Below are 26,030 nucleotides of genomic sequence, written 5' to 3'. Positions count from 1 at the left end.
AGTACTCTGAGCACATTTTTTTCTCTTGTTAGTAGTACCTTTGTCAACCTTTCCTCTCAATTAGATAAACTGAGTAGGTACCTTTGCCCTGGGGAATTATGACCATTTGGTTCTTGTGGTCAGGCGTCTGGTGGGAATTCTGTCTGTCACATGGTTACTGGGTCATGATAGGTTTGTGCTGAATTGGAGATTGATTGATGATCCCATGCTTTTCCTCCTGATCTCTATCCACCTTGATGGGTTAAGCTTTCAATTTCCTTGACATTCCAGGTTGTTAGGCTTTTGCCTGTGGATGTGCAGGGAGACCACAGAAGCAAATACATTTCCCTCTGTTCATTGCATCCCTGGTTAGCTGAGCCTACAAGTTCTCCATTAGAAGATTGTCTACAAAATATGTTGGGTGTGACTATTCTGGAAAGACCCCCGGAAGAATGATTGGTTGTCTGCAGAGGCAGTGTGGTGTAGAGCAAACAAGAGTCTACGTTAGATCTAGGGTCAAAGCCTAGCTCTGTGCTTTTAGCTGTGTGGTCTTGACCAGTTACTTAACCTCCCTTATCCCCAAATGCTTCATCTGTACAACAAAGATCATAACAACCCTGTGTGTGAGTATTATTATGAGGATTACATAAGATAAGTTATAGGGAAGACCTAGACAAGTGTCTGGCACATTGTTGGTGCTCAGCAATTGTGTCCTTCCTTTCCTTTGTAAATTCTTCCCCTTCCTCATCTTAGTCTTCCTTTTCCTTTTCTTTCTGTTTTATTGTATTTTGCAATCGGATATGAGAAAATGTAAAATAGGGCACCTGGGTGGCTCAGTTGGTTAAGTGACTGCCTTAGGCTCAGGTCATGATCCTGGGGTCCCAGGATGGAGTCCCCACTTCTGGCTCCTTGCTCAGCAGGGAGTCTGCTTCTCCTTCTGACCCTCCCCCCCATGCTCTCTCTCTCAAATAAATAAAATCTTAAAAAAAAGAAAGCAAATGTAAAATATTTTAAAATTTCAGGCAAATTACTCAGTACTTTCAATCTCTTTCCCTACAAAGTTTATTTTTAAAAGACACATTCTAGCAATTAGTAAATGCCGATTTAAGTTTCATCTTCTTTCCCCTCCCCTATCAATATCTAGTAAAGATGACTGGCCAAAGGCATAAATTGAGTTAAATGAGAAATTAAGTATTTTTCTAACCCTAAATCCCTAGAAGCATCATTGTATTTTATCACTTCAAAAATAGCCTCTTTCAGTGGATAAAGAAGATGTGATACACACACACACACACACACACACACACACACACACACACACACGGGAATATTATGCAGCCATTGAAAATGAAATCTCGCCATTTTCAATGACGTGGATGGAACTAGAGTGTATTATGCTAAGCAAAATAAGTCATTCAGAGAAAGACAAGTATCATATGATCTCACTGATACGAGAAATTTAAGAAACAAGACAGAAGATCATAGGGGAAGGGAGAGAAAAATGAAACAAGACAAAACCAGAGAGGGAGACAAACCATAAGAGACTCTTAATCTCAGGAAACAAACTGAGGGTTGCTGGAGTGGAGCAGGGTGGGAGGGATGGGGTGACTGGGTGATGGACATTGGGGAGGGTAAGTACTATGGTGAGCACTGTGAATTGTGTAAGACTGATGAATCACAAACCTGTACCCCTGAAACAAATAATACATTCCATGTTAATAAAAAAAATTAAAAAAAATAACCTCTTTCAGATTTTAGTTTTTCCATTTGGGGACCATTAAAATAAGAAAAATATATCAATAAAATGTCATGTTAAAATTTTTAATTTGCTGACCTAACTTGGAAGGTTTAATTTTCACATCTTTTTTTAAGTGAAAAAAGTAGGAAGTTAAGGTGTACTTGGGTTTGTAAATATTTTAGGGGAAGCTGAAATATGTTTTAAATGGATTCTGTATGAAATACAACAGTAGTGCTCAAAAGTGAGTTTTAAGGGGGAAATAAAAGAAAGAGAAAGGTCACCAGTATTGTAAATCAGAGGAGGAGAGTTGAGAAGTTATTCCTTTTCAAAATTAAATTTGTCATAGCAGGTTGACATCTGAATAAGTTCATAGGATGAGAAATGAATGCAAAGACTAGATCGAGTAGAGGCACCCCTTTCTCTCCCCTCCTTCCGGAAAGTCTATAGATCTTAATACATGTATCATACCATTTGGCAGGTGATTTAGCCTTCATTGATTACCATCACACACTGTCCTCTAAGTGTTTTCCAAGTAAAAGTCTTGTTTTTTCCAAAATATTGCAGAATACTTGAAGGGGTAGATCACCTCACATACTTGATGTGGCTTCCCACAGCTTCTAGCCCCATCCTATATATGCGTTAAGCAAGAAAGGAATCCTTGCAAACTGGAGGCAGAATGAGAGAAAATGAAACCATGAACCTATCTTCCATCCGCGGTACCCCTCACTTTATGAAGGTGTGAAGGCCAAGGCTATGAGCCACCATGCTCATCAACAGAAATGGTTGTACAGGAGAGAGGAATAGGTGAAGTCCAGAAGAGAAGACTTTGAAATGAGTATGCTGAACTCCAACAATGGAAAGAGATGAAGAATGAACTGCAGATGGAGGGAATGTGAGAGATGGAAGAAAACTGGTGATTGCTCAGCTTCTATGGAGAGAGTCTGGAGTGTGAACAAGTTCCAGTGTGGCTTCCATGTCATAAAGGTGGAGAACAGGGTAGAGGATATATTAGAAATCATGACCCCCCTTTGACTGAATAACTTTAGTTAGGTGTTCGATATAACCTCTTGGTCTCTCAAGCAGGAACTTGATAAGCAACACTTAATGGAGAATTGAGGGAGCCCATACCCTGAAGAATAGGGACAAAATAGGAGTGGACATTTGAAGCTTAGGGAGAGATTTACACCCTGTCAGCAGTGGAAAATGCCATCCTTTGCCTCCTGAGCAAAAGTTCCCCGAGTTTTGAAAGCAATTAATCTGATGTTTCTACTTTAACCCAAATAGAAGCCTAAATCCTGAAAAGTCCGTGCAATAAGTATATTTTGTTGACAGGTTATTGAATAGGGTATAACCTCCCACAAAAACCTTGTCTAAATCCACCAAAATGGTGAAAATGAATGATACTGCATCAAAGTCATGGCTGTAGTTGTTACATAGCCTTCAATTTTTTGCTTCTTTCTCCCTTATACTTTTTTTTTAAAAGCAGGGAGTCTATTGAGAAATCTTACTAAAAATCACAAACTGAACAACAGATCCCCCTTTTTTTGAGAACCAGAAACAGGTTTTAAATGACAAAAAAAACCCCTCCTTTAATCTTTTTGTAACATCTTGACAGTTGTGCCAGAAGATGTCTGCTTCTGCCTTCAAAATATAATTGCTTTTGGTCTGAAATAATTCATTTCCCACTCCTTTTCCCCTACTAGAAATCTTTGCCCTTTAAGCTGGATATTTTCCCTTAATTTTGTGGCTACTTTTTTGGAAGGTAATGGGAAGGGGTAGGGAGCCAGGAGGCGAAGGAAACTAGAGTGAATGTCATAAACACAATGCTTTGTGAGGGTATAATGTGGGATAAAGAGAGTCGCTGTGAACCAAGGGAAAAAAACTAACCTCATAAAAATGAGGTTAACTGTCACACTGTTGAATATCTGGTATCATCAAAGTTATTTGCCCTTTTCAAATCCATCAGAGCACATTTCTATTTGTTTTGTTTTCAAAAACTCAAGTAAAGTCATATCATAGTTGAATACCTTTTGAGCAGTTTAGTGTCTTAAAGATCCCAGATCTTGTTTTCTCCAAAGAATCCCCTATAAACATTGGAGTAAGAATGTCTTCAGATTTCTGTAAAATCTGCATCATTGGACTCTTTAGCAGGAAACATTTCTGACTTATTGGAATAAACCTAATGGGGAGTAGAACTAGGTGCTCTCAGCAAAGGAAGATCTTCAATGGTGGGATGGGGAGTGTAGACATCATTGAGAATCCGTAACTGCAAAGTGGCATGGTATGCCCTTCTAACACCGAAATTTAAGTCTTGAGTCACAAACTACAGAAAAGGAAAGATAATAAAGGGAAAAAGAGAACGTGAAAGAGAATCAGAGGTGTTGACCATCACAGTAAACCTAATAGTTTTGGGCTCCTTACATTATAGTGTATGTTTTTTCCCATATATACTTGTCATTTTTTCTCCAAACCAGTTCTGTGAAAGTAATTGTAGTCCATCAGCTATTTTATGACTCAGTTGTATGGATGTTTTTTGCTCCTTTGCATCTACTTTTCTCTGTATTCACTAAAGCCCAGAAGGGATGCCTGGGTGGCTCCGTCGGTTAGGCGTCTGCCTTCGGCTCAGGTCATGATCCCGGGGTCTTGGGATCGAGTCCCACATCGGGCTCCTTGCTGAGCAAGGAACCTGCATCTCCCTCTGCCTGCCTCTGTCTCTCTCTCTCTCTCTGATAAAAAAAAAAAAAGCCCAGAAGAGGACTCTGCCGTGAAGTTTGTAGAGTTTATGGGATTTGACCTGATGGATGAATGAAGATTTGTCTAATAGAACATCTCTGCTTTTCTAGTTGCTTGAGAAAATAGGAAATACATGAATAAAAAGAGGCAGGGGAAGGGAACACCAAGCCTCTGTTGCAGTACTAGGTACTCCTGGGAAACTATCAGGTGAGCTGTTCCTTCCACCTGCCTTGAGGCTTCTTCGCTCTTGAGGGCCAGGGTGGAAGTGGTACATTTTTTTTAATGTATTTTTTTATTATGTTATGTTAATCACCATACATTACATCATTAGGTTTTGATATAGTGTTCCATGATTCATTGTTTGCGTATAACACCCAGTGCTCCATGCAGTACGTGCCCTCTTTAATAGCCATCACCAGGCTAACCCATCCCCCCACCCCACCCTGCCCTCTAGAACCCTCAGTTTGTTTCTCAGAGTCCATCATCTCTCATGGTTCATCTCCCCCTCCAATTTTTCCCCCTTCATTTTCCCCTTCCTGCTACCCCCCTTTTTTTTAAACATATACTGTATTATTTGTTTCAGAGTTACAGGTCTGTGATACAACAGTCTTACACAATTCACAGTGCTCACCATAGCACATACCCTCCCCAATGTCTATCACCCAACCACCCCATTCCTCCGACCCCCCACCACTCCAGCAACCCTCAGTTTGTTTCCTGAGATTAAGAATGCCTCATATCAGTGAGGTCATATGATACATGTCTTTCTTTGATTGACTTATTTAGCTCAGCATAATACCCTCCAATTCCATCCATGTCATTGCAAATGGCAAGGTTTCATTCCTTTTGATGGCTGCATAATATTCCATTGTATATATATACCACATCTTCTTTATCCATTCATCTGTTGATGGACATCTTGGCTTTTTCCATAGTTTGGCTATTGTGGACATTGCTGCTATAAACATCGGGGTGCACGTACCCCTTCGGATCCCTACATTTGTATCTTTGGGGTAAATACCCAGTAGTGCAATTGCTGGGTCATAGGGTAGCTCTATTTTCAACTTTCTGAGAAACCTCCATACTGTTTTCCAGAGTGGCTGCACCAGCTTGCATTCCCACCAACAGTGTAGGAGGGTTCCCCTTTCTCCGCATCCTCGCCAACATCTGTCATTTCCTGACTTGTTAATTTTAGCCATTTGGACTGGTGTGAGGTGGTATCTCATTGAGGTTTTGATTTGGATTTCCCTGATGCCGAGCGATGTTGAGCACTTTTTCATGTGTCTGTTGGCCATTTGGATGTCTTCTTTGGAAAAGTGTCTGTTCATGTCTTCTGCCCATTTCTTGATTGGATTATTTGTTCTTTGGGTGTTGAGTTTAAGAAGTTCTTTATAGATTTTGGATACTAGCCTTTTATCTGATATGTCATTTGCAAATATCTTCTCCCATTGTTTTGGTTGTCTTTTGGTTTTGTTGACTGTTTCTTTTGTGTGCAAAAGCTTTTTATCTTGATGAGGTCCCAATAGTTCATTTTTGCCCTTGGTTCCCTTGCCTTTGACGATGTTTCTAGGAAGAAATTGCTGCAGCTGAGATCGAAGAGGTTGCTGCCTGTGTTCTCTGTTAGGATTTGGTTGGACTCCTGTCTCACACTGAGGTCTTTCAACCATTTGGAGTCTATTTTTGTGTGTGGTGTAAGGAAATGGTCCAGTTTCATTTTTCGGCATGTGGCTGTCCTGTTTTCCCAACACCTTTGTTGAAGAAACTGTCTTTTTTCCATTGGACATTCTTTCCTGCTTTGTCAAAGATTAGTTGACCATAGAGTTGAGGGTCCATTTCTAGCCTCTCTATTCTGTTCCATTGATCTATGTGTCTGTTTTTGTGCCAGTACCATACTGTCTTGATGATGACAGCTTTGTAATAGAGCTGGAAGTCCGGAATTGTGATGCCGCCAGCTTTGCTTTTCTTTTTCAACATTCCTCTGGCTATTCGGGGTCTTTTCTGTTTCCATACATATTTTAGGATTATTTGCTCCATTTCTTTGAAAAAAGTGGGTGGTATTTTGATAGGGATTGCTTTGAATGTGTAGATTGCTCTAGGTAGCATTGACATCTTCACAATATTTGTTCTTCCAATCCATGAGCATGGAACCTTTTTCCATTTCTTTGTGTCTTCCTCAATTTCTTTCATGAGTATTTTACAGTTTTCTGAGTACATATTCTTTGTCTCTTTGGTTAGATTTATTCCTAGGTATCTTATGGTTTTGGGTGCAATTGTAAATGGGATCAACTCCTTAATTTCTCTTTCTTCTGTCTTGTTGGTGTATAGGAATGCCACTGATTTCTGTGCATTGATTTATATCCTGCCACTTTACTGAATTCCTGTATGAGTTCTAGCAGTTTTGGGGTGGAGTCTTTTGGGTTTTCCACATAAAGTATCATATCATCTGCAAAGAGTGAAAGTTTGACTTCTTCTTTGCCAATTTGGATGCCTTTTATTTCTTTTTGTTGTCTGATTGCTGTGGCTAGGACTTCTAGTACTACGTTGAAGAGCAGTGGTGATAGTGGACATCCCTGCGTGTTCCTGACCTTAGGGGGAAAGCTCTCAGTTTTTCCCCATTGAGAATGATATTCGCTGTGGGTTTTTCATAGATAGTTTTTATGATATTGAGGTATGTACCCTCTATCCCTACACGCTGAAGAGTTTTGATCAAGAAAGGATGCTGTACTTTGTCAAATGCTTTTTCTGCATCTATTGAGAGAATCATATGGTTTTTGTCCTTTTTTTAATTAATGTATTGTATCACATTGATTGATTTGTGTATGTTGAACCAAACTTGCAGCCCAGGGATAAATCCCACTTGGTTGTGGTGAATAATCCTTTTAATATACTGTTGGATCCTATTGGCTAGTATTTTGGTGAGAATTTTTACATCCATATTCATCAAGGATATTGGTCTGTAATTCTCCTTTTTGATGGGGTCTTTGTCTGGTTTTGGGATCAAGGTAATGGTGGCCTCATAAAACGAGTTTGGAAGTTTTCCTTCCATTTCTATTTTTTGGAACAGTTTCAGAAGAATATGTATTAATTCTTCTTGAAATGTTTGGTAGAATTTCCCTGGGAAGCCATCTGGCCCTGAGCTTTTGTTTGTTGGGAGATTTTTGATGACTGCTTCAATTTTCTTAGTGGTTATAGGTCTGTTCAGGTTTTCTATTTCTTCCTGGTTCAGTTTTGGTAGTTTATACATCTGTAGGAATGCATCCATTTCTTCCAGACTATCTAATTTGCTGGCATAGAGGTGCTCATAATATGTTCTTATAATTGTATTTCTTTGGTGTTGGTTGTGATCTCTCCTCTTTAATTCATGATTTTATTTGGGTCATTTCTTTTTTCTTTTTGATAAGTCTGGCCAGGGGTTTATCAGTCTTGTTAATTCTTTCAAAGAACCAGCTCCTAGTTTCGTTGATCTGTTCTACTGTTCTTTTGGTTTCTATTTCGTTGGTTTCTGCTCTGATCTTTATTATTTCTCTTCTCCTGCTGGGTTTAGGCTTTACTTGCTGTTCTTTCTCCAGCTCCTTTAGGTGTAGGGTTAGGTTGTGTATTTGAGACCTTTCTTGTTTCTTGAGAAAGGTTTGTATTGCTGTATACTTTCCTCTTAGGACTGCCTTTGCTGTATCCCAAAGATTTTGAACAGTTTCCATTTTCATTTGTTTCCATGAATTTTTTTAACTCTTCTTTAATTTCCTGGTTGACTCATTCATTCTTAGTAGGATGCTCTTTAGCCTGCATGTATTTGAATTCTTTCTGACTTTCCTCTTGTGATTGAGTTCTAGTTTCAAAGCATTGTGGTCCAAAGATATGTAGTGAATGATTCCAATCCTTTTGGTACTGGTTGAGACCTGATTTGTGACCTAGGATGTGATCTATTCTGGAGAATGTTCTATGGGTACTAGAGAAGAATGTGTATTCTGTTGCTTTGGGATGGAATGTTCTGAATATATCTGTGAAGTCCATTTGGTCCAGTGTGTCATTTAAAGTCTTTGTTCCCCTGTTGATCTTTTGCTTAGATGATCTGTCCATTTTATTGAGGGGCGTGTTAAAGTCCCCCACTATTATTGTATTGTTGTCGATGTGTTTCTTTGCTTTTGTTATTAATTGGCTTATATAATTGGCTGCTCTCATGTTAGGGGCATAGATATTTACAATTGTTAGATCTTCTTCTTGGATAGACCCTTTAAGTATAATATAGTGTCTTTCCTCATCTCTTATTATCTTTGGTTTAAAATCTAATTTATCTGATATAAGGATTGCCACCCTAGCTTTCTTTTGGTGTCCATTAGCATGGTAAATGGTTTTCCATCCCCTCACTTTCAATCTGGGGGTGTCTTTGGGTCTAAAATGAGTCTCTTGCAGACAGCATATCTATGGGTCTTGTTTTTTTATCCAATCTGATACCTGTGTCTTTAGATTGGGGCATTTAGCCCATATACATTCAGGGTAACTATTGAAAGATATGAATTTAGTGCCATTGTATTGCCTGTAAGGTGACTGTTACTCTATATTGTCTGTGTTCCTTTCTGGTCTGTTACTTTTAGGCTCTCTCTCTGCTTAGAGGACCCCTTTCAATATTTCTTGTAGGGCTAGTTTTATGTTTGCAAATTCCTTTAGTTTTTGTTTGTCCTGGAAGCTTTTTATCACTCCTTCTATTTTCAATGACAGCGTAGCTGGATATAGTATTCTTGGCTGCATATTTTTCTCATTTAGTGCTCTGAATATATCATGCCAGTCTTTTCCGGCCTGCCAGGTGTCTGTGGAGACGTCTGTTGCCAATCTAATGTTTCTACCATTGTAGATTACAGATCTCTTATCTTGAGTTGCTTTCAGGATTTTCTCTTTATCTCTGAGACTCATAAGTTTTACTATTAGATGTTGGGGTGTTGACCTATTTTTATTGATTTTGAGGGGGGTTCTCTGTGCCTCCTGGATTTTGAGTGGGAACTCTGCCGCACTCAGGCACCCCCGGTCTTTCTGTGACCCCGAGGGTCCTGAGACCAAACTGTCCCAGCGAGGGTTCCACCCCCTGCTTAGCCAGTGGAGCAACGTCCCTCAGCGGAGCCGACTTCTAAAAGTTCCGATTTTGTGCTCCGTGGCTCTATCACTTGCCAGTAGCGGCTGTCAGAGGCCCCCTCCCCCGCCGTCTATCCTCCCGAATATCACCTCGGATTCACTTCTCCGCACGTCCTAACTTCCAGTAAGTGGTCACTTTTCTGTTCAGGGAGTTGCTGCTATTCTTTTCTTTGATCTGTTGAGTTCGTAGGTGTTCAGAATGGTTTGATCCCCATCTAGCTGAATTCCTGGGACCAGACAAAATTTAAGTCTCCTACTCCTTCACCATCTTTCTACTTCCCCGGAAGTGGTACATTTCTATATAGGCAGGAACCTAGGTTACATTGGAGAGGTAAATCTAAGCCCAGTTTTCTTCTTTCTTAGGGAAAACAAGGATGAGAATTACCATGCATTGAGCACTTACTATGAGTCAAGCATTGTGCTTGATGCTCCATATTGTGTGTGGTTGGGCCTGTATCCCATTTCGCAGTAAGACACAGTCACCAGTATTCTGGGGAGGATCAATTAATGCCACTGTGTATGTGCCATGTTATTTATTTATTATTATTTATACTATATATTATTATGGTTCCTTAGGAATTTCCCAGTGGATGAGGACAAAGATTCAATTTTACTAGTTGGGTCCAAGACATAGAAACAAGAGACTGATTATTTTCCTTGGGTTTTCTTTCTCTCGGTCACTTGCACTGTTAAAATATAGGTATCTTAACCCATCACCCATTCCTGAGGGGTGGTCTTTTTTGCTTCTTTATATCAATTCAGGACCTCATATGTCTTTTTTTTTTTTTTTTTAACTATTCTTAATTTGTTATTTCATGTTATCTGTCCTTCCTGGGATATAGGTTCTGTTTGGTCCTGAGTCCCATTTCCAGGATTCCTACTATACTCAGTTACTTGGGATCCCACTTTTCCTTCTGAGGAGCATGGCTCTGATCTATTTCAGGCTTTGGGGATGCCAGCAGGTGCATGCGAAACTAATGATGATTATCGAGTGGCCTGGTATTCCTGGGGGAGTAGTGCCTCCTAACTCCAGAGACCATCTCACTTTACCCTTCTTCGGCTTGGCAAAGTAGGTTGGTCTGACCCTATCTTACTCTGATGAAAGTAAGATTAATAGTTAGATAAGTTTCTTGAATCATGTAATTAGTAAATGGTGGAGCCAGAAGTTAAATACTACTCTGTTTGGGGTGAAAGGAAGTGTCTATATTCCTTTTACACAACAATCTCTTAAAATCTAACATTTATTGAATGCCTCCCGATGGCTCAAGCACTGTGCCAAGGCTGCTATGCTGAGGAATTCTGACATGGAGTTGGCATCAAACTGAGTTGGCTTTCTGAAATACTGTGATGAGGAGAGAATCTGTGGTCTTGTCTACACCCAGTGGGAAAGGATGTTGGGATTCATTGTTAATGTCTATCTTGGGAGCCGAGTAGGGTGGCTTTGCCAATTATTCACCTTCTCTCCCCGAGTCAGCCAGCATTAGGGGTGGGATGATAGGATATTTAAGAGCTATGTTTGCACTGCTACAGACCAGATTCAAGTCCTGAATCCACATTGTGTTTAAGTGGGATGTCTTGAGGAAATTACTCAAACTGAGTCTCCATTGTCTCATTCTTTAAGTGAGGATGATCACAGTATTCACCTTGGGTTACTTTGAGGCTTAAATGTGACAGTGCATTTAAAGCACATGATACAATGCTTGGCACATTAGGTCTTCGGTAAATGTTACCTGTTAGAAATAAATGTAATGAGACTGGAAGGTTAACTTGATAGACCACTTACTATCTTTTTATTTTTCTTTCTCTAATCTTACAGAGGTTACTTCTCTAAGGATGCCTAGTTGACGTATTTTTCATGGTGAAATAAAAGAGTAATTATTTTCCCATGTATTTCCTTGACAGGTTCCTCTTCACTTCCTTAAGATGAAAAGTCCTAATTTGGCTAACTGATCTAGTCGATAATGAGCACCAAATGCTGACTAGGAGACTCAGGTAAGGTGTCATCTACAAAACCACAGATGAAGGCGTGATATATTTTGAAAAGTTAGGATGAGTGTAATAAATTGAGGGGCTTATAAGGGATGCAGGGCAGAGAAAACCCTGATGTCTGTGTTTTGGGTGTAGTTGATATTGCTTTTGCAGACCACAGTTTCTCTGTCTCTGCTGCCGTGTTGTGCGATAAGAGAAGTATGAAAGGTTTGGCGAGGGGCTGAAGCTGAGACGTGTAGCCACACACCACTCTTTCTTGTCCCGGTTCCATTAGCACCACAGTCAAGTGCTCCAGTACTGTGAGCGTACTTCGGTAGCTTGTAATTGCCCTGTGCTTCAGTCAAGAGATGGGTAATTGCTCCTATGGGCCATGGATTTCCTGCTAGCTGCAGCTGATTGAAACCAGCTATTTATTGTGGTTAAAAACCCCAGACTCACTGCATTGTTTACAGATAAACCTTCTGTACGACAGTCATTTACTCTACCCAGCCATCCATATATTAAAGATATTACACACTACCCCCTCCCTTTCTCTTGAAGACAGATCAACTGTTCTTTTTAGTTTGATTAAATTTCAGTACGTAGTGTTGACATGCCAACTCTCTTATTTTGTGGCTTATGCTTTAAATAAATTTGCATTTCTTTGGACCTAAGTTCTATTTTGGGGGCGTTTGTTAATAGCCACACTACTGTAGTTTTAGATACTTTTACAAAGTTGCTTTTCCTCTTTTTTGTGCCTCCCATGAGCCAAACACAGATCTTAGCCTGTGTGTTTCTTGGTGCCCTCATGATTTGGAATGTAGTAAAGATAGGCTGTTCATTCTTAGTAATCATGAATTTTTAAGTTTGGAGGAAGCTGACAGAGGATTGTGTGTTTTCTAATTTTAATGACATCTGCATCTGTTATGGACACAATGGATGCTGCTACATGACATCACAAGGTAGAGGACACTCTCTGTCCATTCTCAGCGTAGCAGTTTCCCATTCCGCTACCCCTGCAGTTCTATTAAAATTTGGTTTTAGGGGTTAAAAGAACAGATTGATATCTACATGTGATTCAGGTCTGTCCAGTAGGTCTCAAGATTTGGGGTGGTTTTAATACAATTTCTCTGCTTATGAATAGTAACATTGATACCCTTTGTTCTTGTGCCAACAATGAAAGATAAGAATACTTAGGGATAAACTGGGAATGCTGCTCTGGACTTGTGAAATCAGAAACTCTGTTATTCCCTACCACACCCTGTTTTTTTTTTAACTTTCTCACCAAACCTGTGCACTTGGTTGGAATTCATGAGTAATTTATGCTCTTTCTATAGGAATAAATAAGATTATCTGATAATCTTGACATTTATATGTAAATTCTCTAGGTTGATTGGTAGGAAAAATGGTCAATCTTTTTTTTTTTTTTTTTTAAGCTGAATGACTGTGGAGGGTTTATATCATCATGGTCAGACCTAGTCAAATGAACAAAAGAGTTGAGATTTGTCTGGTGCATTTCCTTTAGCTCTGTCTTCTCTTTTTGCAGCTCTATCTCCCCTAGATATATGGAGCTGGTGAATTCATTTGTAATGCAATGTTAAAGAATATATTTGTTAGAACTCTCAGGTCTGTGTCTAACAAAACCTGTGTTCCTGGAAACTCAGATAAAGACTACTAATGTACCCTTTAAATTCTGAGGTTAAAAATAATGGTTTGAGCAGAAGCCAAATACAGCAATTGACATAAAACAAAGAACACTTGCCCATAGTATACGCATACATGAATTTGGTCCCCTGGTAGACAGCAGATGGAGTATGTATGTCCAGGTATTTAAGAACATAATACAGAACAAGAAAACAAAAACTTGACTCCTATGATGGTATAGTTGTGTGATCCATTTTAGCAGGTACACATTTAACACAAAGATTAATGGAATAATAATTACATTTACAAAAATAGTTCTTCATAAAAGATCATGGAAAATAATAAATTAATGAACCCTTGCTTATAGGCCCTGCTACTTTGTTTTATGTCTTCTTATTTATTGTTTACCTAATGAGTAGATGTGGTTGTCTTTTTTTTTAAGTTTATTTATTTATTCAAGCAATCTCTACACCCAAATGGGGCTCAAACTCACAACCCCAAGATCAAGAGTCCCACAGTCCTCCGACTGAGCCAGCCAGGTGCCCCGTGATGTTATTTTCTTAAAGATGTGGAAGCAGAGGCTCCCAGAGGTTAAATAACTTGGCCTGTGTCATAAAGCCTGTAGGAGGAGCCGTTGGGATTCCAGTTCAGGTAGGCCTGGCTCCTAAATCCATGTGCTTTCCATTATTTTACTGGTCCTTGAAGTTTTCTTATTTCTCTGAATATCAGATTTCCTTAGTGCAGTTAAACATGATTTGATTGATTGGTATTTGGTTTCCACTTGGTTTTTTAGGAACTCATTCAATTATTGATTCATTCAGCTAATATTTATTTTTGTATCTCCCGTGTGTCAGGCACTGCTGGGTGCTGAGAATACAAGATTAATGAGGTGTGGTTCCTGTTCTTGAGAAGCTTTCAGGGAGGGAACAGATATGCAAAAAACCCACACTTTTGATCCAGTCTGAGAGCTACATTAGAGGTAGTGCCCCTCCCGCCCCCCATCCATGGTTTTGCTTACAGGGTTTCAGTTCCCTGTGGCTCAGCCATGGTCTGGAAGCAGATGATTCTTCTGACATATCATAGACGAACACTACATCACAATGCCTACGTCATTCACCGTACTTAATCTCATCACACAAGCACTTTATCATCTCCCATCATCACAAGAAGAAGGGTGAGTTACAGCACAATGGGTACTTTGAGAGAGGCACCATATTCACATAACTTTTATTATAGTATATTGTTGTAATTGTCCTATTTTATTATAAGTTATTGTTGCTAATCTCTTACTATGCATAATTTATAAATTAAACTTTATCATAATTATGTATGTATCGGAAAAAAAAAGTAGTATATATAATAAGGTTTGGTACCATCTGTTGTTTCAGGCATCCTCTGGAGGTCTTGGAATGTAGCCCCCACAGATAAGGGCAGACTACTGCATGTTCAGGTTTCGTGGATGAAACAAAAAAAGCAAGTAATTGTATGTTTGTGAGGAGAGGTTGTGTTTGGCAAAGGGGTTTTACCAAAAAAAAAAAGAGCTTTAATGGGAATCTTAAAGGATAGTGATCATGGTGATAATAGCTAATAGTTTTGAACACTTAGTATGTTCTGGAAAGCAACCTGATTAAAGTCTCACTTCATTTAAACCTCCCCAAACCTCTAGGTATTATTCCTTTTCACATCTTGGTGATGAGGAAACAAAGGCACAGAGAGTTAAATAACCACTGCATAGTAGAAGCCGGATGCAAATCCAAGTTGGCTAGCTCCAAAGCTAGTCCCGTTTTGTGGTTCTGTTTTACCGAAGCAGTGCTGAGTAAGGGTTTGCCCAGAAGAGGTCGGGCTGAGGTAGAGGGAAGTCTGGGGACTTTGGAAGGTTTTTACCTGGCCAAGTGAGCAGCATGGACCAAGTCAAAGAGGTGAGAAACAATATTGGGGATTTGTAAGTAGCAGCATATGGCTGAATGTGCCTGTGTATTGAGGGTTGTTGGGGAGCGTTGCCCAGATCAGAAGGACCTATTTGTGCATGGTAAGTTTGGACTTGGTGTCACTGAAAGATTTTAAATAGGGGAATGAGATGATCCCATCACTTTTTATCACTAAGGTATACATGGGAAATTAGGCAAAAGTCTAGGTTTCAGGGATATGAGTTAAAGCCCTCAAAATATGTTAGTAGCAGCAGTTTGACAACCTCAACTTAAAAACATTTTAATAGCATACATTATTTATCTCAATATTTAAAGATATGATAACTTCAACTTTTAAAGCCTTGCTTCTTTCTAGTCAAAGCTCTTCTAATGAAGAGGTTAGACTCATACCTGGAACTGAAATCTGCTAATGCCTTGATCATTTACCTGGGTTTCAGACAGGCCATGTCACCTGAGATAGAGACTCATTCTGGATCTGAGCTTTATTTATTTATTTTAAAGATTTTATTTATTTATTTGACAGAGAGAGAGAGAGAGACACAGCAAGAGCAAGAACACAAGCAGAGGGAGTGGGAGAGGGAGAAGCAGTCTTCCTGCTGAGCAGAGAGCCCGATGCAGGGCTCGATCCCAGGACCCCGGGATCATGACCTGAGCCGAAGGCAGACACTTAACGACTGAGCCACCCAGGCGCCCCTGGGTCTGAGCTTTCGATCAAATTGCTTTTTCCTAAAAGGGGGCCTCATGGAGAATTTGTAAATCACAGATTTACATTTTGTGTGTGTTTTAGGAGCCCATTCTAATGTTTCACAAACCATAACACGAACTCCAGGCTTCTGAGCTCACATATAGGATTGACAACCCATTTTGGGGAGGGAGAGCCATGGTTGAAAGGGCCACTGGGTTACTACTTTTGATTACTGTCTTTCTAGACACTGCACCTATCAGAGGAAATGCACCATCTGAAGATTTAAAGCCAGTAAGCACTCTTCGCCTCTCCTGATATTTTCTGCCTTAGATTGGATCAAGCATTGGCTGACACTGGTGGTTGTTTTCCCTGACTTGCTTTGCTGTTATATGATGACCTTTTCTTTGTTTATTGTTTTATTTGAACTTGCTGGGAGTTTATATAATTGATGGGCTTGTATGCCGTAGTATGTCTGGGAATCTGCTGGTGATATACAACAGTGTCTGAATGTGTAGTGTTTTCTTTCATTCCTCCCCCCACTCTCAGCCCTGATGTCAGATAGTCAACATCCCAACTGGTTGAGCTGATATAGTAATAGAGATTCTTCCTTATCTTGTAAGCGAAAGGTTTGGGTTAATCAGAGTCACCCAGGGTCAGCCTATATTAGAAATTTCAACATTTTGTTGACAATCTCTTGAGCTCTGGTATAATACCTGACTTTTAGGTTTTGATATATTTCCTAACAGAGATTGGTCTCTACTTACATTGTCTCAGCTTGACTGGGGTGTTGAAATGTACAAATCATGCAGTTGTTCCTTACTTATGAAAAATAAGTAGTATGTGGTTGTCAGTATATGTTTGCTAGCTAATCACTTAATATTTTAATCTGATTTTAAAAACCACAGGCATTAGAGAAAGACAAAGAAAGGCGAAAAAAACTATAAAACAGTATATAGACTCCCATTTTTGAACAAAGTTGTATATGATCTTGAATGAAAAGATATGGAAGAAAAAGTATCAGAGAGCAGAGAGATAATCCAGGTCACAAGGACATTCTGTCATTCCTCCCTATACTAGGACACGTGTAATTTTTTCATATTTAGAAAAGTTTAAAAGCACAGGCATTATTGATGATGCTGGCATAACTCAAAAGCTTCTAATATGTGAGAGGATTGAGTGATTAGCAAATAATTAAAATATGTTGTATGTTTCAAATAAAGAAGTGAATTGTTCCGTTGACATGCTTAAGCTTTAAGTTTCCTATAGTTGTTGCTTTAAATTAAACTGTGCTTGTGTTTTGCAGCAATGATTGAGGTCCTTACATCTTGGCATGGAGGAATTGGGCGTGGTAAGTCACTACTTTCATATTCTTAGAGCCTTATTATTCAAGGCAAGCATTAACAACACCTCTACTAGCTTTGGGAATTGATATGCAAACAGATATACTTGTGATGACTTTTGCTCACCTGTGATGTTAGCCTTAGTCTTATCTCAGTACCTTCTCTGTCAGTCAGTCTTGTCCAACATCTGTTGGAAGCCTATGGTGTGCCAACCTCGTGACGGGTATTTAGGATAAAAAAAAAATACAGGGTTCCTCAAGAAGCTCACAGTTGCTTTGAAAAAGAACCCAGCATAAATATTGAATTTCATTGCTTACATGTGTTTTCCCATAGAGAAGGAGATAGTTTCTAAAATTGGTTATGCTTTGCCAACCCTTCTGAGAGGTGTTCTAAAACGAGGCATAACTGCCAGGTTGATCCGGTGATTGAATATTTTATCAAGGGCCATGTAGTTAATCATTAAACATCTAGTTTGGTGCTAATTTAGCAACAATTCTCTATGAATGTTCAGAGTTGAGATTTTCTTTGAGTTCCTCGAGAATGGATTTGGAAAGCTGCAGGCAAGAGCGCAAGTGTTTGATTTGGTTCAAGGGCCTGATACGGAGGGACTTTTTAAAGTTTCTGTGGGATCCTGTCAAGTTGGTTCTTTGTCCCCCTTCATGGAATAATACCTTAAAAAAGGAGCTTGAAAGAGTTGAAAACCAACTAATAGTCAGGGAAATGAGCGAAAGAAATGTCAAACTCAGAGGGCATTTGTCAAGGTTTGTCAGTGTTTTAGTTCATTTGGGCTGCTATCACAAAGTAACACAGACTGGGTAACTTATAAACAACAGAAATTTGTTTTTCAAAGTCCTGGAGGCTGGGAAGTTCAAGATCCAAACACCAACATGGGTATATTCTGGTGAGAGTCCCCTTCCTGGTTTATAGCCAGTGCCTTCTTGCTGTGTTCTCACATGGTAGAAGGGGTCAGGGATCTCTCTGGAGCCTATTTTATAAGGCATTAATCCTATTCATGGGTTCTCCACCCTCATGGTTTAAGCACCTCCGAAAGCCTCACCTCCCAGTATCATCGTAGGGGGTTAAGATTTCAACATATGAATTTGGGGGGAAGGATACAAATATTTACACCATAGCCATCAAGCACTCATGGGTCCAGGTTGGTCCCAAGTTATCAGAAAAGTTTGGATCTTTATGGATCAGAAAATTAGTAGGGGCTGGGGATGCAAGTAGTCTTGATATTCAGGGTTGCTCCTTATTTCTTACAGCGAATATGTTTGTTGTGTATGTGTCTTGAGAGGAAAATATCACAACACCAAACTTCCAAAAAAAGTGAAAAAAATCTTGCCAGAAACCTGTCAAAGGTAGAGAAAAATACTTTCCCTTAATACACTGTTTTGAGAGAAAGTATTCAGATTTTTGAGGGGATTTAATATTTTCCCGTAATATCTGCATTCGTATATAGATTTGATCTATCTTTCTATCATCTATCTGGATTTGATCTACATATACATATGAATTTGATCCAGCTATTTGGTTTTAGCATAGTTATCTGCTACACTCTCATATGTTAAAGAGGAAAAGGTAGGGCATCATTTTAATTTAATATTTTAGTTCACAGGATACAATTAATAGATGTTAAATAATTTAGAAGGGGGTTGAGTCTTTCTGGGTCAGACTTTTCTTCTAAGAAGTAACTGTAGTTTAGATTTTACTCACATTTGCTCAGGGTCAGCACTGGGTCCTCACTGTGGTTTATTTACAATGTATGGTTTATTTATGGGAATTTATTGGGGAGATGACAACAATAAATTTATTGGGGAGATGACAATTTTTCTCATTCTTTCTTGGCTTCTCTGAGTCCAAGCTCCAAGATAGCATGTACATTAGATTCATATTTTGGATTTCTTGAAATCATGTCACAAAATACAATAAAAAAGAAAAAAAGGTTTTGCCATTTTCATCTTAATTTTCTTTTCTATTTTTTAATCTTAATTTTTTCTTTCTTTCTTTCTTTCTTTCTTTCTTTCTTTCTTTCTTTCTTTCTTTCTTTCTTTCTTTCTTTCTTCTTTCTTTCTTTCTTTCTTTCTTTCTTTCTTTCTTTCTTTCTCTCTCTCTCTCTCTCTCTCTCTCTCTCTCTCTTTCTTTCGATTTATTTATTTATTTTAGAGAGAGAGAGAACACACAAGGCTGGGAGGAGGAGAGGGAGAGAGAAACTTTAGCGAACTCTGTGCTTAGCGCGGAGCCTGATGCGAGACTCAGTCTCATGACCCTGAGATCACAACCTGAGCCGAAACCAAGAGTCAAAGGCTTAACTCACTGTGCCACCCAGGTGCCCTAATCTTAATTTTCTGAACTGAATTTCTTCTTTTATAAGATGGGGACATTGATGCCTTTCTCTCCGGGTTTGAGGAAGTGGTCTGGCACATGGCAGTCGCTCAGATCAGTTTGTGGAACTGTTTTAAGTACTTAGGAAAAAGTAAGGTGTTCAACGAATGTTATGCCTCTTCCACATCTCTCTGCTGGGGATATGAAGGTGAATGAGACACAGTTTCACCGCTTTCAAAGAGCTTGACATCTAGGGGAAAGAAAAACAGGTAGACGGAGCCAATGAATCCTCTTATTCAAAGTGCTTTAGGACTAAGGAGGCAATGTATTAAGGACCTCTGTGTTCTCAGCCAGCCAGAATTGTCCAAGTCAGCCATGTTATTTACACAGTATATAACTGAATGTTTACCCAAAAGACCTAAAGTCATTGACAACCTATAAAAAATGTTGTGGTGGTGAAAGTTATTAATGTGTACATTGACAGAAAATAACTTTAGCAGTGGGTCTGTATTAGTACTAGGGCTGTTATAACAAAGTACCACCAACTGGGCAGCTTAAATGACAGAAACTCATTATCTCACAGTTCTAGAGGTTAGAAACCTATGTCAGCAGGGTTGATTCCTTCTGAGGGCCATGAGGAAGGATCTATTCCATGCCTTTCTCCTAGCTTCTGGTGGGTTGCTGGCAATCTTTGGTATTTCTTGGCTTTTGCTGCATCACTGAGATCTCTGCCTACAGCTTCACATGATGTTCTCCTTGGGGGCCTGCCTGTCTCTTCACATGGTGTTCTCTTTATATGGATACCGGATGGGGGTACTGTCTTGATTTTGGCTCAGGTCATGATCTCAGGGTCCTGAGATCAAGCCCTGTGGGACTCCATGCTCAGCAGGGAGACTGCTTCAGGATTCTCTCTCCCTCTGCCCCTCCCCCACCAAACAAACAAACAAACAAATAATAAATAAATAACTCTTTTAAAAAAAAAGGATACCAGGTGTATTGATTAGGGGCCTACCCTACTCTAGAATGACCTTAAATTAACTAATTACATTTGTAACAACTCTACTTCCAAATAAGGACACATCGTGAGGTACTGAGGTGGAGACTTTAACACACGAATTTTGTGGGGAACACAATTCAACACATTAAAAAAAGTGTTTCTTTATTGTATTTTTCAAGGAACAGACAGGAGGAACTGATTAGCATTTCTCCTAAACACTACAGACACTGGAAAGGTATATATATTATCCTGATGAGAGAAATGGAAGAGCAGGTATTGGGAGAGAAGGGATAGCGCCAGGCTTCATTGGATGCTTTCTATAGCCTAGACACCATTAGGTTCTTTGTCCAAGTTATTTCATTTACCATAATTTAATTCTGATTAATACTTATTTATAAGATCATCTCCATGTTGCAGATGCAGAAACTGAGGCTCAGAAACATGGACTAACCAGCCAGAGTTGGGAGCCACAAATGGGTAGAGCTGAGATTTAAAAGCTAATATATTGGGCGCCAGAAAATATGTTCCTTCCCTTCTAGCCTGATGTCCTTCCAGGAAAATCTGTGATGTTAAATGTAAGATTGTGGAACCCAATGTTCTTGGTCATATTTTAGAATTTTATATGGGAGCAGACACCTCTGTATTCTCTAATTCTTGCAAAGATCATTTGAGAGGTTGATATCAGAAGCTCTTCAATCTAAACTTCAACGAAAAAAAATTTTACAATTGTCTACATTTTCTTATGCCACTCATCAGCTTGTTGACCCCTGGGGGAAAGTGCTGAATTCACAATGGAATCAGAAGAAGAGACTCTTGGGGGTAGTTCACATGTTAACTTTAGGCACTTGAAATTTGACTTTCTTCTGTTTGGCATTGAACGTGTTCAATTTCTCCCCCATTCCCCTTTCTTCTCTATTCTTGTCCTACCACATCCATGTCATGAAAATGGCTACTGAAATAAATTAGTTTAATTTGTGAAATTACATTATGGTTCTCTCTGATCATGCCAGTTTACCCAGATTAGCCCAGGCAGATGGCTGTGGAGTTTCATTGCTGGTGAGAAAGGGGGCCCTTTCCAGAGATGAAGTACAAATGTGGGAGAAATGTTGTGGATGCCAAAAAGCTGTGTGCTTGAGTTTTTGGGCAAGCAAAAGCAGTGCTGTGCATCAGGACGACTCTGCCTTCTGAACAGAGGTCTTTCTGAGTGCTAGAAGCAGCTGGTTCTGGAGAAGAGATGGCTTGAAAAGAATCAGAGGCATTATGAGTCTTAAATTATTTAAGTTCCTCCTGTGGCAGCGAACTGTAATTGCTTCCTATTTCTGTAAATATTAGCAGCTGTGAGCCTTTCAAGTTAGGAGCTAAAACAGCGCTTAGTGTATCATACTTAAACTCTGGAATATTGTTAAATATCTGACCTTGGGCTGTCAAAGCACACTCATTACCTACACTAGTCCTTCTGCTGGAGAGCTGTTGACACTCTGAACTGGTACATTATTTTCAGCCTGGTCTGTAATAGCCTCAATAGATGGAAAATCGGCAAAGGGAATTGCGAGTCACCAAGTAGCAGTGTCGTGATCCATTTCCTCTGGGGAGGTCGCCTCTGTGCTTGCTGCCTTTTAGTTGTTTTTACACCTGTGACTCCACCTACAGCTGTCATGGCAGATCCTTTAGCAAACTGGCAAAAACTTGAAATAGGCTAATTCGAATACCAACTCTTACCTCTTTAGTCTCAGTTGATCTCTCTGCCTTATGTTCAGTGGTTTAGTCATACTGAATTTTTTTTCCCTCCAGCCTCCAGATTCATCATATTCTCATTTGTCTCTTGCACCTGGCTTATTCTGAAACTTCTATCTGGAACAAACTCTGATTGTCCCATAACATCTCCATGCTAGCTTTTACTTATTCTGTTGATGACACCTGCTCTTGGAAGCCTTCCCCGACCATCCGTATGTGGGCTAGTTATATCTTCTTTATTATTCCATATGTGTGGGCACTTTCCCCATGAGAACACACATCATATTGGATTGTAATAGCCTATTTAGTGGTCTTCATCTGCCATTCTTCAGTGGGCTCCCTGAGGGTAAGAAAAGTAACAGTTCTATTTGTTGCTTTAGTTGCAGGGTCTGCGTGGAGACTGGTAAATGGAAAGTGATTGACAAATGTTTGTTGAGTTGAATTTATACTCCTATATCTAACATTGGTGGGATATAATACCTTCGGGCTTAGTCTTGAGTAGACCTGCCAAGGCAATCTGTGGATGTGGCAAAATATCATAGATGTCTTGAGGTAGCCACTTACTCTTCTTCCTTGTGAATATATTTGTTTGGGATAGAATGTGCCCAGCTCCCGTAGATGAATCATGATTGGCCTAAGCCAGTTATCTCTATCTCACATCTTTATGCCAGTGATTGGTGAGCATGTGATCTATTTCTGGTAGTGAGACATAAAGGGAAGTATGTTGAAGGTTTGGGGAATCATTTTTCTTTTTTCTTTTGTTTAGAGATTTTCTTTATTTATTTGACAGAGAGAGAGCACACAGGCAGGGCAAGCTGCAGAGGGAGAGGGAGAAGCAGGTTCTCCTCTGAGCAGGAAACCCAATGCGGTGCTCGATCCCAGGACCCTGGGAGCATGACTTAATCAATCGACTGAGTCACCCAGGCACCTTGGGGAACAATTTTTCTTTTTATTAATAGAGTGGTGTGAAAAGGAAGACATTTTTACCCTTGTCCCTTTTTTTTTGGCTTGAATGCTTTCATAGAAGATAAAAAGAAATGCTACAACTATTTGGCAACCATGAGAAAATAGGGCCCTAAATGAAGGCAACACATGAACATGGGAAAGTAGAAAGATGGAAAATTCTTAGGTCCTTGATGATGCTGAGCCATCAGCATCAACCCTGGGACAACTCACCTCTGGGTTTCTGTAAAGTAAAATACTCTTCTAACTTAAGCTACTTTTGCTAAGTTTTCTGTTACCTACAGCTAGAATTATCCTAACTGATAGAGACACCAGGAAAAGGAAAGTGTGTGCATGGAATTTGGGGTTAATTTAAAAAATGAAAAGGACTATGCTACATAATGAGAGAAAGCAGCATAGAAAATGTGTTGAGCTTGGTGTTGAGACATCTTAGTTTACCTGATTATTTCTTGTGTAATCTTGGATGAATCACTGTTCTCTCTTATTTTCTAGTAAGGCAATCATTTACTCAACAACTAGAAAAAATATATTTGATAGCCAACTGTGTGTTATATACTATGTTAAGTGTTTATTTGGGAAAACGGAGTTGAACTAGGTGATCTCTAAGGTCCTTTATTTGTAAAACTCTGATTCGCCTTTTATTTTTATGTCTTTGAACATAGTTTTAGGAACTGTGAGTCTATAAAAATTTTGTATATCTTACCCCCAAATCTGCTTTGATTCAAATCATGTTTATCATTGGCCTTTCTCTTCATCTAAATTTCTTGCAGATCCCTGTCTGATAGAATTTTAAAAAAACAAAAAACAAAAAACAACAAAACCCACAAGCATCTGTCTCTGGCAAGCATGCTCATGAGTCACATCTCCTCCTCTGCAAAGCAAAGTCTCATGAAATCAGCTGATTAAAAGGAGCACTTAAAGAGGAGGCAATCTGTTAAATTTATTTTAGGTCTGGCCCCCTAATTTCCATTCCACATGCACTCATTTATTCCATCACCCGGTCTTGGCAGGTGCAATCTATTTAGGTGACCCTGCTCAGGCTCACCCCTCAAATTTCCTAGCTGGAGAAAAAAGGCTATTGAGCTGTCATCAGAGGTATTATAGCCCTGCTGCCCAGGTTCTGTGGGTGATTTGAAACTGGTTCATCATGGCCCCACTTTGATTAGGACAGGGCTCTTGATTCAAACTACCATGACCTTGCAAGTTGTCTGTGTTAACCCCACATTCTTGGTAGTAATTGTGGGGTGAGATTGCCATTGTGCCGGATTGTTAAGTGGGGGATCATCCATGCTTAATGAGGGCACTGGGCAACCTCTGGGGCAGAAATAATCATCACTCCAATGGGACAGAGGATGGTGAAGAAATGATCCCAGTAGCAATTGGTGTTGTGAATTTTAGGATATTGGTTTGGCTGCCGAGTAAGTGTAAGGACTTACACAGTGGATCCATGGTGTGAGGACCAAGCAGCTTCTGAGCACCTTCAGCAGCTCTTCCATTCTTAGCATGCGCCTTCACTATGTCTGATTTCCAGCAAGGGGGAAGAAAGAAAGAAAGAACAGTAGAACTTCATGTGTCTTATTTTTTAAGGATGTGACCAGAAAGTTGCACAAGCCACTTCTTTCTATTCATACTTCCCGTTGGCTAGTACCTGGTCACATGCCACGCCTAACTTTAAGGAAAACGGAGAAGCGTAGTCTTTAACCTGGCATTCGTATGCAGAAAAGACTTGTATTATTATAGAAAAATAGTTGTGGGGTGGGACACTAGAAATCTCAGGCACAGTAGTCCTCAGGGATGGCCACAGGAGTAGCATCTTGGTGAACCTCAGCATCTGTGCAGCTCTGAATTCTTCAGGGAATGATTCTGGCCGCAGTCACAACTCTAGTTCTGCTCTTATACTTCCTTGTTTGTGTTCTTGTCTCTTCTCCCAACTTGCTCCTACTTTGTAGGGGTGGAAAAGCCTGTTTTACCACAGCATCTTTCTGTACTGGGCTGAGGTCAGTGGTGTTTTTTACAAGTTAAGTAGTATTTGCACAATTGCTTATGTTTTTACAGTTCAGAGAAGCATATTGACACCTAAACTAATTCCTTCAAATGTAATTCTGCCCTTTTCCCCAGTTGTGTAGCAGAGCCCTTTGCCTTTAAAGGAGAGAGCAAAACCCCGGTCCCAGCTGGGAAGGCATGAAAAGACATTTTGAGGCAGCTTTTGCCTGGTGAGGATGTGTTCTCTGGAGATGCATGTGCCTTATTAAGAAAAACCAACCAAACTGCTTTTGGTTTCTGTTTAAGATTTGTAAAAGACAGCAGCAGGTAACTTGCTCATTGCATATTCTCTAGACACTGCTACTCTCCCTCAGAGCTAAGGAGAAATGACATATTATCTGTTTCCTGACAATATGATCTAGGAATATTCCTCCAAGAACAATTCCTGATTTGTACTTTATTTTGTCCTTTTAAGATATACGCTACTAGGGAATTTAAAAGTTGTAATATTTCATACATGGGGGATTTAGGTTTTTTCTGCCCATTATTTTGGTTGTGAATTGGTGACATTTGTTCATTCCCTGATGAATCTCCAATATTTCCTTATAGAACTCCACGAGCAGAGAGATCTATGCTTTGGTTTCTACAGTGAGTGAAGGCAATTTTCAGCAGTCCTCCTATAGTATTCTATATATAACTAATAGTTTAAAAAGTGAACAGTTTATTTGGTTGACTTATGGTTGTTTAGGGAAAGGAGGCCTTTAGTGGAATTTTATTTTCTTATTGTTTGGTGAAATTCACAAGGATTTGTGTGTGTGTGTGTGTGTGTGTGTGTGTGTAAACATGAGGAGAATCAGCAATAAGTTGGTGTTAGTTGTGGGAATGAGTA

The 26,030-nt window shown here is 39.6% G+C and overlaps 3 long non-coding RNA genes across 3 annotated transcripts in view; all 3 read left to right on the top strand.

The window, feature by feature from the left end:
- LOC148164388 (uncharacterized) overlaps positions 1–11,560 on the top strand; it is a 31,402-nt gene extending 19,842 nt beyond the window's left edge. The window contains exon 3 of the long non-coding RNA XR_015768259.1: positions 11,477–11,560. This is a non-coding gene — a long non-coding RNA (uncharacterized LOC148164388). The remainder of the gene's footprint in view (positions 1–11,476) is intronic.
- A 2,078-nt stretch (positions 11,561–13,638) lies between these two features.
- Positions 13,639–14,658, top strand: LOC114211861 (uncharacterized). Its single transcript, XR_003609853.2, has 3 exons — positions 13,639–13,837; positions 14,207–14,360; positions 14,575–14,658. It is a non-coding gene; the product is annotated as an uncharacterized LOC114211861 (long non-coding RNA).
- Positions 14,659–15,843: 1,185 nt separating this feature from the next.
- The window catches only part of LOC148164387 (uncharacterized), a 49,592-nt gene continuing 39,405 nt past the window's right edge, over positions 15,844–26,030 (top strand). Inside the window, exons 1-2 of the long non-coding RNA XR_015768258.1 lie at positions 15,844–16,090; positions 17,103–17,147. This is a non-coding gene — a long non-coding RNA (uncharacterized LOC148164387). The remainder of the gene's footprint in view (positions 16,091–17,102; positions 17,148–26,030) is intronic.

The sequence above is a fragment of the Eumetopias jubatus genome, unplaced genomic scaffold, assembly GCF_037043125.1.
Source record: "Eumetopias jubatus isolate StellerSeaLion01/CBP00866 unplaced genomic scaffold, mEumJub1_p1.0 scaffold_5, whole genome shotgun sequence".
In the NCBI taxonomy this organism is placed as follows: Eukaryota; Metazoa; Chordata; class Mammalia; order Carnivora; family Otariidae; genus Eumetopias; species Eumetopias jubatus.
The sequence above is the reverse complement of the archived record's forward strand: the minus strand, read 5'-3'. Positions and strand labels throughout refer to the sequence as shown.